Here is a 13,196-nt window from a genome sequence, read left to right on the forward strand (position 1 = left end):
ACATCATTTAAGACTGTTTTATTCTTACATAGCTTTACTTTGATTTTCAAATGAAGTTAACATCTTCAGTAAAAAGTAACTGTAACATCTTCAGTAAACTGTAACAGTAAAAGATGTAACATCTTCAGTAAAAAGAGAGTTGTTGTGGGGTTTTTTTGCCCATTAGAAAAAAGCCATTTTAAAGTATAAAATCTAGACTTCTAGTATCAGTCATTCATTCAAAAATAGTATTGAATATTTATAATATTTAGCACCATGTTGAGGGCTATCACAGGCAAAGTAACCAAGATCGGGAGTTAGAGATGAGTATGAGGGGAAAAGATAACTCAAAATCACCAGTAAAATATAACAACAGTCAATTCTTGACTAAGTAGTAATAAGCCTAATGGCTTATGCACAATAGGACATGGTAGGGACTCATTTCCTCATGGATGGGAGTCAATTAAGCAGCAGTCAATTACGGATTTCCACCAATAACCAACCCTTCATTATTATTAATAAGTAGCCAGGTGCCTACAATAGTGAATGGCACTATTTTGAACTGATTTTAAAGGCCTGTGTGACATGAGCAAAAATGCTTGAACTGAATCCATTTACCTGGGATGAGTAACAACCTAAACTTTAAAATTCCCAAACCGTCTTCCACATGTAAACAAGCATAGTTATTTTGACTTCTTATGGTAGGATTTAAGCAATGAGTCAGAAATAGAAATATCTATAAAAGAAGCTTCTGCAACGCAGCTCAGGCACTTTGGATTAAAACAAAGTACATCCATTCCCTATTTTTTTTCCTTTAAATACAAAACTCGTGGTTCTGTCATAAGCTCTCCATTTTTCCCCAGATGAATGTTTTCTGCTTTTCATTCACTATTTATCAGTGCTTGAACAGACTAAATCCAACGACTAAAACAGCCACTGGGGGAAAAACTAATCCAGGAAAGAAAGGTTTAACCATGTGTTATTTTCACGATGTGTCAAATCTTCCTTAAGTTTAAGGAAAGAGTTTCTTCTATTTGTTCTGTTTGGGAACAAACAGAAAGTAACACCAAAAATTTCCATTTTTTACTTTCTTTTTTTTTTTTTTTTTGAGAAAAGCTTCTACTCATTTCCAAGTATACATTAGTTTCCACATTGACAAAGCAAAAAAAGCACCATAATGAATCAAAAACAAAAACAACAAGATGCTGCTCTTCCTACTTTCTTGCACCATGTACCTTTTCTTTAGCTTATACAATAAGAGTCCAAAACCAACTTCAGATATTCTAATTTGTGCACATGTACATGAAGTCCATCCTGTGTAGTTCTAACAATGTAAAAGAATATGAAAATAAAAAGGGAAAAAAAGCATTCAATTCTATCAGCTGGACAGACAGAAGTTAATGATTGGGCTGAATGCCCTCTATAAGCCCTGTCCAGCTCTGTGCAATTGATATTCAGAGCACAAAATAACATTATACCAAACAGTAGGCACATAGTCTCTGACTTCAACTAATATAAGAAATGCATTCCAAGGTAGTAAAGTTCCTTCTGCAACTACATTATCTCACAAACTGCTTATGATCCTTAGGAATTGTCTTCTAGAATACAAGTTCCCAAGAAGTTTCTCTAGCTAGTATAAATTTATAAAAGCTCAGGTAACACAAGTCAGGGAACAAACATATCCCCATGAATTGCCAGTTTGAAGCGCTCAGCAATTACAGCAAAACATTCCCTTAAGAAATGGTTTAAGGTACTGTGTCTTGAAATCTTAGGAACCCAAGGTTATACCCCGCAATGTCACAATATCCTGCTTTTAAGTAGAAAGCATCCTGGTGTATATATGCTGGTTCGAGGGGAAAAAATCCAATCTTGAAATTATGAATTTCTGCTATTTTAGAATATGCTGATCCTTGCTACTGGAAACAAAGAAAAGTTGTTAAAGCCTCCCTTTCCACTATGATAAGTATATTCCAAGACATTTTCTGGTTGCCAAATTCAAGAGCGGTTAGGTTTTATGACTGTCTACCTTTGAAGGTGGTAAATTGAAACCAAACAATTTAAGGGACTCTAATTCTGAATGATTCTATAAAATTCAGATTTGAGTAATATATAAAGCTTTTAAAATAGGCTCTGCCACCAAATAATTTCTACTCCACATTACATTATAATGTGTGTCTTAGTTTCCCAGTAATTCCAGGACAAATACTACAAACTTACTGGTTTAAACAACAGGAATTTGTCTCACAGTTTTAGAGCCTAGAATTCTAAAATTAAAGTCTTGACAGACCATGCATTTTCCTAGTGTCTGTAGTGATCTGATGTTGGTTTGTCACAATCCTTGGCTTGCTTCTCTTCACATGGCCATCTGCCTAATTCTCTGACTTCCAATGGTTTCTGGCTAATAAGGACTTGTCTTATTGAATTAAGGCCTGCCCTCATTCAGTTTGGCCACACCTTAACTATTAACAACATCTTCAATGGTCCAATTTATAAATGTGTTCAATCCCCAACACTGTAGTAACATTAACCATGAATTTATCTTCAATATCCACAAAGTTATAACTATGAACATGTTGCAGGCCCTTAAAAGTGCAAAGTAAAGATGGTAAAAAACTATGCAGCAAATGAAAACAAGTTACATTTCCCAAGGGCATGCATTTCAGGCCAATTTTCATGAAGAAAAATACTGTAAGATTTCCCATGGGATCCTATCTTTCATAAATACAAATGAATAGATAGCTAAGAGCTGAACTAAATTGTGGATGCTAGGCAGTCAGCTAGTTTAACTCACTGATTGATTGCTATCAAGAACCAGTTTTGTTCCTAAACAATTAACAAAATACTCAATGCCTAAATCTCAGGGTTGGATTAAATATTATCAAAGTCATAATAATAAAAGTCATGATTGTCTAGGATCTAAAAGACTTTCGTATATTCAGAGAGCCAGATTCTGGGCCTGAGAACCTATTTATTATTGTCTTAATGGCATGAAATATTTACAGAATACTCTCAGTATTGATATTTAGGTGAGAGAATGATAGTTTTTAATACGGTCTAGATTTTCATAATTGCATCAGTTTAGGCATTTTTGTTATTAGATTTTAATTTTCAATGAATTTTTCTTTGTGCCCAAGGACAAAATTCATTGATGTATAAATAATTTATTTTATCAATTGATTTATGTCTTCTCTTTCACCAAGTCTCTTAACAGCATCAGAAACAGAGAAAACTGTTCGTTTTTTATATTTCCTATTAACCTTCCTATAAAAGTTCAGCAAGCACTGATGAAGGCAAATTATGGGAAGAAACTAAATGATCATTCATAATTCAACATTTTAAAAGCACGAGCACACATTATGATTTTTAGCATCACTTTAATACAGTTATATTTGTGACCTCTAGAGATTTTGTGCATGAGATTCTAACATCTTGCAGTGATGTGAAGCCTCATTTTAAGTTCTCCTGTCAGATCTTATCACTTAAGTCTTAGAGAACTCATCATCCAATGAGTTCACCTATCACTTCAACCAAATTTTTCTTTTCAATATAAACATAGAAATTAGAACTTCGACAGACATAAAGGAAAAGAAATACCTAAGCATCCAACATAGTCATTTAGCTCTGTAAAACATTTTATCCTCTTTGACAAAACCATAAAAACTAGAAAATACATTTAAAGGAAGTAAATAGCAAGACACACACATAGATACAAAAGAAGATGATTTTCTGAACAACCTCTTTTATACTTGTTCTAACTCATGTTGAAACATGCCAGTTATTTTAAGAAATATGTTCTTTTTTGTGACTAAACTGATGAAATCTTCTCCTTTATAGACACTACTGGAAATCTCTTTTAACCCTGTGATTCCAGTGCCCAAAAAGCCCCAAAAAATGAAAGATGCTGAACTTTTCCTATGATATACCCTTATGCTCATTTTTTGCTTGCCTACCACCATCTCACCCCACTGCTCTTCTCTATTATATGCCTTTTGGAAATATAGAAACATATAGAACAGGAGAGTATGTGTGTCAGTATATATAAAAGAGATAAAGACAACAATTTTGTCACAAAATGATATTATTTATTTAAAAATTCAAACCACTGGTAATTTCTTTTGCGTTGAAAAGGAACATTTTTTCCAAATTTCCCTAAAGAAAGAAATACATAAGAATCCCTGTGGTCAATTCTAAAGCTCCTCTGTTGTTTTTGTTACTAGGTACTCTCAGCATTCAACTAAGTTTTGCTAGTCACGTTTCTTTTTTGAAATCTTAAAATTCTGTCATCAAATAATTTATTTAGAGACGGTGAGTTAGGTGTCTTATTTAGAGAAAGAGCACACTATTAGAAATCCTCTGCAGGATGTTTCAAATAGATAATGACTGTTTAAAATATAATATATTTTATTAGAAAAGTTGTAAGTTTACAAAGTAATCATGCATAACATACAGAATTCTCATACATCTCCCTATCACCAACAGCTTGCATCGTTGTGGACATTTGTTACCACAAATGACGAAAGAACATCATAAGATATTATTGCTAACTATAGTCCATATCTTGCATTTGGTGTATTTTTCCCATTAACCACCCCAACGTATTGTTTTCATCCTATGTCATATGAATTTTCATGTCAATGGGTTAACATATTAATAGTAACTAGTTTGGGCATCTCTATTCTTTATTGTGTACAATGCTTCATTTATAGACTCCAAAGGATTTCAGATATTCCTGAGTATGTTTTCGTTTCCCAGCTCTAAATACCATACAATGGGTTGGTATCTTCTGGCTTCTCTCTGTTTCCCATGGCTTCTCTCTCCAATATTAGGTTTAAGACCCATCCTGATTCAGCTGAGCTATACCTTAACTACAGTAATCTCATCAGAAGGTCCTATTTACAACCGGTTCACACTTACAGGAATGAATAATACTAAGAACATGTTTTTCTGGGGTACGTAATTCCAAGCCACCACAAATATTGTGAGAGCTTGTTTAAAACAAAAATTCTTAGGCCCCACTCCCTCAGCATCTGAATTGATAAATGGGGCTAGGTCAGAAAGTCCTTCGATAATTCTAATGTAGCACGCTTTTAGAAACCCTGAGAGCTAATGATTAAAAGTTGAAATAAAGGAATTTTAGAAGCAAAAAAGTGCTTTTAATCTTAGGCAGAGAGATGTAAAATAAAGGATTACAGTATATTAAGAGAGGTAGTTATTGAGATCATGATTCATTTGACCTTTGAGCAGGAGCTCAAGCTTAGGGACTCAGACTTGGAATGAGATTCCGTTTTCAGAAGAAGCTCTTTAGAAATCACTGGCTTCTCTATTTTAAACCATGTGTGAACTTGACATGAATCCCCTTCTGTCTATGGAGTGGTATTTGATACTTTTCACTCTGAATCACTGATTCTTGGATGGATGACCACAACTGCTGCAGCAGCACTTTCAGAGACTGAAAAGGCAAGTGAGAAAGTAATTTCAGACACAGCGTACTTGGCTCACCTTGCATTGTTGAGCTGGAGACTAGGGGCTCCAGAACAAAGGAAAGCTGTCAGGGCAGCTTCCTGCAGAAGCTTCTGCGGCAGCATTCCAGGCCACAGACCAGGAAATGTCTGTCGTACCTCAGCCGATCTGGAGCAAGCAAAAACCGCCAAGAGTCAGAGCCGAAGGTTTGCTCTTTTAATTAATTGAAACTAAATATCACATGACAAAGGGGACCCAAACTTGTGGTATGTGCATGAAGCCACACTTGTTTACTCCCAGAATCCTTCCTCTTTATAGTCCTTGAGGGGAAGTGGAGAGGCAGACAACTTCTCTATTTAAATCATATTTTTTAAGGCATCCTGTGCCTCATTAGTAAACTGAGCTACAGGATTTTCTGCTGTCATCGCTAATGCTTTTTAGATTCATCTATGTGTTTGTTAGGGCATTTGAAAACTAAAACTAGCTACTGATGTTTTGAAGCCAATGGAGTGAAAAAAAATAAAACAAAACAGTGAAAAACACCAAAAGAATTTGAAAACCTATTTACCTACAGTAATCTTATTTGTAGGGTTAAATGCTTCAGAAGCTAAGCTGCTCTTTCTTTAAAATCCCTCTCTCTTAAACTTCTGAAGCAAAATATACATCTGTGCCCATATCATCCTCCGTGAACTGTGCGTCCCGGCACTTCCTTCAACCACAACCGCAGCAAAACTCAGCACCACCATCCATCTTACTGAGGTGGGAGATCTGCCACGCCTCCCAACCCTCCATTTGTCCCTGTAAAGTGCTGACTTCTAATGCAAGTTGAAAAGCATTTTGATGGGCTAACAGATGGAGAGCTCTTTTCTCTCCTATGAAAGAAGGGCCCAGTCTCCCCAGCGCTCCGCCAAGCGTGGCAGTGCTGCAGGTCTCACTCTTTGGAGTTCTAATTTAACTAATGGAGAGCTCGTCAAAAGAAACAGAAAGCTCTCAACTGGAATCCAGAGGCTTTTAAGTACTGAAATTGTTATATTCCCTGGCAAGTTTAATGTTCCAAATGCATCTCTTCAGTGTCAATTCAGCCTCCAATTGGAGAGAGCACAAACTAGAGCAGAATGGGGAAAATACTGAGAGATGTTTTCATCTGAAATGAGCTTCAGTGGAGATCCACTTATTTAACCAACAGCTGCTGAGGAACTATCCTGTTTCAGATGTAGGACACTGATGGATAAAAAAATAAATATGCAGCTCCTGTCTTTGTGTAAAAAAAACAAGCACAAAACAAATAAATACATAGTTACAAATGGCAAAAAGACCTCTGATGATTAAAGGATGCAATGTCCATGAGTAATGAGACCAACCTACTACGCAGATTTGATGATGAACCGTATGTCTGTGGAAAAGACATATAGTTTCAAACCTGCTGAATAATAAAACCATAGAAAGTAAGGGAAAGAGCATTCCAGGCCAAGAGAATGGTAGGTGAGAAATTCCTGGGTGGGAAAGAGCTTGGAACATTTAGGGAATTGATATAAAAAGGCTAGCATGGCTGACACATAATGTGCAAGTAGAAGAGTGACTGGAGATGAGGTGGGTGGGTTGGAAAAGGCCAGTTTAGGTAGGGTTTATGCGACATTGTTTTTTATTTGAGATGAACAAGAGGAGGTTTTGCAGGATCTTAGGAAAAGAAATTGCATAGCCTGCTGTGACTTTTTTTAAAAGTTGCATGGCTTATTGTGTGGAAGGGGCAAGAAGTAGACAGGCAATAGAAATACTAAAGGTAGGTAAATATGGCAGGTTGGACTAAGATGGTATGACAAGAACGGGGAGAGGTGACAGATTGGACAGACGTTAGATAGATAGATGGATAGATATGATAGATTGATGATACATACATACATACATGCACACATGCATGCATAGATTTGAGATTAACATATAGAGAGAAACAAGATTTGCAATTGGATTAGATATAAAGGTTGAAGAAGGAGGGGGAATTAGAATGATAACCAAGCCTTTAGGAATTAAGTCAGTTACACTGATAAGTATAGGGTCTTCTGTTCTAAAGGGATAAAATGCATGTCTGTAGCAATTTTGAAGTGGTTGTACCATGTAAATATGATGAAAATTATGTTATATATGTGAAGCATCTCCAAGGAGCCAATTTCACAAAGTTTTCACCCCAAAATATTCAACACGGAAAGAAACAGAAGTGTTCAGCTCAGCAATTATGAGGCAGCTGGTCCCCAAGTAAAGCACCCACATTTTTAGAGAGGCATGGAACATATCCAAGGTCCTAGACCAGACAAAGTAAATGTTCTAGTTTTTAAGCAGTTCTCTCAAGCAGGTTAAGCAACAAACCCATTCCTCTGTACTCTGTTTTGTGGTGCTGAGGCTGAACTCTGGAGATTCCATTTCTCCATTGCCAACAGGCTCCTGTTAAACTCTGCAGGCATAAAGGCACTGGAAGGAGGCTGGAAGACTGGCAGAGGAAGAACGGATGTTCTCCTTGGTTTTCTTTCTTTTCCTCTCAAATTGCCTTAGCAATGGTTCTTCACCTTGGCCGTGCCAGTTATAGCCAACCTCCAGCTTTTTCCCCACATTGCCAGAATTACTCTTACTGTGCCCCCCTAAAGAATCAGCAGCAGAGGACAAAAGAAGCAGACAGTGACCTCTCCTCAGGGGTACAAGTCCCAGTTCCATAGGGCCTCGCCTCAGAACTTCTAGATTCCAGCAATCCAATTCTTTACCTTTGTTCCCTCAGTCCTAGATGTGGAAGCTGCTTCCTTTGGTTATTATGTGTTCTCTCAGTGTCCTCTTTTGCATTTTCAGTTCTCCAACACTGTAACCAATTTCTTACCTACCTTCTCTCTGTCAAAATACCTAGTATGGGTTTTGTTTCCAAGACTAATACAAGACTTCCACTAATCATAGAAATGACTGAATTTGGCTATGATGACCTCATCTTAGAAGATGAAAGAATGGGATATTTAAGTACTCTAACAAAATTGATCTTGTAATAAGTGTAATTTCTAAATAACAAAATGTGAGTTTGTTTCTAGTACTGTCTTGTTCTGTATTTCTTTAAATAAGTTTAGAATCCAAATTAGAATACATAATCCAATGAAAATCGAATTCTCAGTTCTGTATCATTAGACTTGGAGGATTTAAACAAGTGAGATGAACCAGCTCCCAAAGACAGGGTCCTGAGAAAATCAACAACAGAAGCCCGAGCCATGGGCCAGTGATGCTGACATGCCCATACCACCTGTTCGGACAATGGTTTGAATATTGGCTCAATTTCTGGATTCCCCCTAGAACAATCCACTGAAATGAGAGCCCAGTAATAGGCCAAGAATCAGAAATTTCTACCATCTTCTCCACCTCCAGCCTTGACAACAGAGTTTCCTCAATTCAATATAAGGAGAAAAAAGAGAGAATAAAGGCATATACTACCCTAGGCCCCTTTTAAGCCCAAATGAAGCCTAATCTTACTGAATGCTGTGAGTACATTATTTATTTGAATCATTTGGGTGGGTGAGAGCAGTTTAGGATAAGAAGATTTTCTTCAACAGACAAGTTTGCCTTCCCATGAGCTCAAGCCTCAGGTCTACCAATATTAAGTATAAGAGTAATAATATTGGTTGACATTTAGTGACAGCTTCTTATGTGCTAAACATTGCATCTATCAGTTTATTTAATCATTTATTCAATGCAATGAGACAGGAACACATTTTACAGAAGAAGAAAGTGAGGTTTGTTAGGTTAAATAATTTGTATGTAGTCATGATTTGAAGTCAGGTCTACTACTTTTGGACCTCGTCTGAGAATTTTTTAAGGGCCTCAGCCAACAGTTTTCCTCCTGCTTGGAGATTTTTGTAGATCCTGTGCTCTATGTACCCCATAGAATTGTGACCTCTGTGTTTTACTGTCTCTTCTCTTATACTGAAGATTTTATGGTCAGAGACTGTGCATTGATCACTGTGGTCTCCCCTAAGTCTAGTCCAATGTACTGATTTTGGCAGACACTAATTATTTGAAAAATTATTTTACATAATTATACATTTTTAATGTTGCCTCCATGATTACTTAGCTCAGCATTTTATTATTAACCATATTATTCAAACTTCAAAATAATAATTTAGGACTATACGACACTCACATTCCCTACCCAGGAAGGAGAAATTCACTTCATGAACCTAAGCAAGACTTTCATTATCCAGAGAAATTGCATGCCATTAATTTGCTCCCAGACCTTTTCCCAGTGATTATGGAGTAAGAACACATGATCACAATTAGTTAAAATGTAGAAAATATGAGACATGAAAAACTACTCTCCTAACTCCTCAGAGTTGATTGGCAAAGAAATAACTGTGGTGCAGTGTTTAGCACACAGAGTTTGGAGGCCAACTACCATGGTTAAAGTGGTTAAAATCTTGACTTTCTTCTTTCTTCCGGTAAATTCCTCTGCACCAAATTCCTAATAAAAAAAAACCTCTGTTACCTCAACTCTACAATTATAGTATCTATCTCATAATACTCTTGATTAAATGACCTTATACATGTAAAGTAGTTGGAACATAGTGCATAATAATAGTGCTTATTATTAGTTTTACCTATAAGAGTTAACAAAATAGTTCATTAGTAACTGTTTTGGGTTGAAGTGTGTCTACCTCCCCCCAAAAAATTTTTTTTTGTTTAAACCTTAACCCCCAGTCCCACGAATATGACCTTATTCGGAAATAGAGTCTTTGAAAATGTGATATAATTAGTTAAGACAAGGCCAGACTGGATTAGGATCCATCCAATATAACTAATGCTCTTATAAGAGAAAATGTGGGCACAGGGTCGGATAGACACAGGAAAGAAGGCCAAGTGATGATGAGGCAGAGGTTAGAATCATGAATCTATAAGCCAAGGAATGCCAAGGACTGCTGGCAAACACCAGAAACTAGAGGAGACAAGAAAGGATTTCCCCCTATAGATATCTCTGCTAACTCCTTAATTCTGAACCTCTAATCTCCAGAACTATAAGAAAATAAATATTCTTTTAAGGCACCGAGTTTGTGGTACTTTGTTTTGGAAGCCCTAGGAAATGAAGTCAGTATCTAATGCAAATATCATTAAGGTATTATGTGGCTGCAGTAGAAAGAGATATGTTTTGGAATTTAACCAACATTTGAATAATCTAGCAGTGTTCTGTGACCTCAGGAGGGTTTCATAAATTTCTTGAACCTTTTCTCCATCTATAAAATGCAGTTGAAGCATAATTTTGAGTCCTAGAAATAAAATACATAAGTAACATACCTAGCATTTAGGAGGTGCTGAATAAACATATTATGAGCAAAAATGAACTTCTCGGTTATCTGAGAAGAGCACATGCATGTCCAACAGGAACAGGAGGGAAAATAAGGTGTGGTCAGAACCTATCCCTCTAGACCCTGAAAAACAGCCAGTGCTGGAACTCAGTTCTGAGGCAAAAATGTGGAGTTGGAATGGGCAGTCAGCAAGTAATGGAATGAAAGCCAGGAAGGAGGAGAGTGTGTGCCAGGACAGAAAATCTCAGACCAAACCCACAAACACTAACAACCACTAACAAGTAGGCAAGAGTAATGAGGAGTAATATGGAGACATAGGAGGAGAACCAATGAGATTCTGTGGCAATGAAGCTAAGAGAAGAAAGGGATTAAGGAAGGAGGAGTGGCCAATTGTTGCCAGTGCTGAGAGTGTAGGGAAGGCAAGTCTTGGCGACCATCCACTGAATTGGGCAGCATATAGGCCACTGGTGACCTTGGAAAGAATAGCTTCCAGTGAGGGCCAACTACATAATTTTCAGGATTCAGTGCAAAATGAATATGCACCAGGACAGTGACAAGGGAACTAGTCTCCCTTTTCTAGTGTCCCACCATTAAATATATGAGGGATGAACAACCACCAAGGAATTGCAATCTCCATGCTAGGACTCATGAGGTACCTGGTTCAGAGATTGGCCAAAGACTGCCTAACAGGTCACCCTACCTCAAACTCATCATAGTGCTGCTATCAGCCCAGGGCACAACACCTGCTGCCTTCTCTCTATCCTGAAGACATTGAGGTGTTACAGACCCAAACCTCTCTCTGTGCTAGTCCCCAGGTGTCTTCTAGTGGTAGAAGTACAGCAAATGCAGTCACCATTCCAAGTCTCAGCAACCTAGTCACCACCTTGGTAGGGCGGCTGCATTTGCTTGGCAGAGGTGCAGAGTAGGCTGCCAAAGACCCTTCTAGGGAGGTAGGAAGGCTGAGGAGGGTCAGGTCAAGGCTCCAAGCCCTCACACCTCAGCATGACCCAGTGCCCCATCAGACATTGCTTACAAACCACAAATTCAAAGATCAAATTCTGAAGAATTTCCAGATGGCCACTTCAGAGCATCAAACCCCAGGCATGGAGCTGTACAACTGCCCTCACCTAATGGCCATGAAGCTGACCCTTCTTCCAGTTGAGAGGGGCCTGCAGAAGCCACACTGCAGTCATTGGAAGAGTGAGTGGGAAGGACCAAAATAGTACAGTCAGCTCATTCGAGAAAGGTAGCCAGGGAGGAAAGGTCAGATAGAGTAGCAGCTTGAAGAAGTAGGACAAGAGTTTTTTTTTAAACTTATTGATGTTGTTCTAATATGATGAAGATTTAAGAAAATTTAAATGCCTATAAGAAGAAAGCAGTAATGAGAAAGAATCTAAAAGAGAGGGAAAGTGAAGAAAGTGGGTGAGGTTCCTGAGGAGGCAAGAGAAAGGACCCTGAGCACAGGTGAGGGATTGGCTTCAGTTAGAGACTGAATGGATGAATGTATAGATGAGCTCCACAGCAGAGGAGGAGACAGGAACAGAGAAAAATGGGCACCAGTATTTATATCTGTGTGGAGATTCAATACTGCTACACTGAAATATTGGCAAAGTAGAAAAACACTATTAAATAAGAACATTAATGTAGGTGGCCTTTGACGCTACTATCCAAACTGCCAACTTGGACCAATGTCCCACAGGAATTTAATGTTGATTTAATGTGTCATTTAAGAAACATTAAGACCATGCAGTAGGTTTTATTTCTGTTAGTAGTGCCTTTATTGAAATTCTATTCATAAAAACAGTTTCTAACTTTTTTCAATAATTTTCCCTGCAACTACCTGCACTGCCTGGCAACTTTTGAGATGCCATTTCTATTTTAATGGGTCAGGCACTTTATTCTGTTCCTTAACCTTAAGTTGAACACTGTTCACTGCTTGTTTAGAGGCAGCAAATTACAGTGGAGACTGGGTACACAGGGAAATCAAATGTCAGCTTCTAAATGAGCACAGTTTCATTTAAAGGTTACCACTTGTCTTAATGGAATAACTGGGGCTTCTAATATGGCAGGCCAATCCCCAAATTCCTTTGCTTGGCTCTAATAAATATCAAATTCTGACAGTGACAGCTCTTTTCTGATACTCCATATGCACCAAGAGGAAATACTTATTGTTGCTGCTAGTTAAGAGCCCTGGAAAGAAATAATACCTCACTGCCTACCAATCAATCTCCCCTCTTCATGGGAGCACCTCTCTCCCTCACTTCCTCTCCCCCTTTCTTCTCCCTCTCTATCTCCTTTTCTCCTTCTCTCATTCTCTCCTTTTGTCTTTCTTGTTTTCTGTCTCTCTCACTCTTTCCCATTTTTGCTCTGTGATATTATCATGGTTCAATACATTTTAGCAAACCCAAAATTTATCACTTTTTTTTATTAGTTCAATAA

This window comes from Dasypus novemcinctus, chromosome 11 (assembly GCF_030445035.2).
Source record: "Dasypus novemcinctus isolate mDasNov1 chromosome 11, mDasNov1.1.hap2, whole genome shotgun sequence".
NCBI classification, from domain to species: Eukaryota; Metazoa; Chordata; class Mammalia; order Cingulata; family Dasypodidae; genus Dasypus; species Dasypus novemcinctus.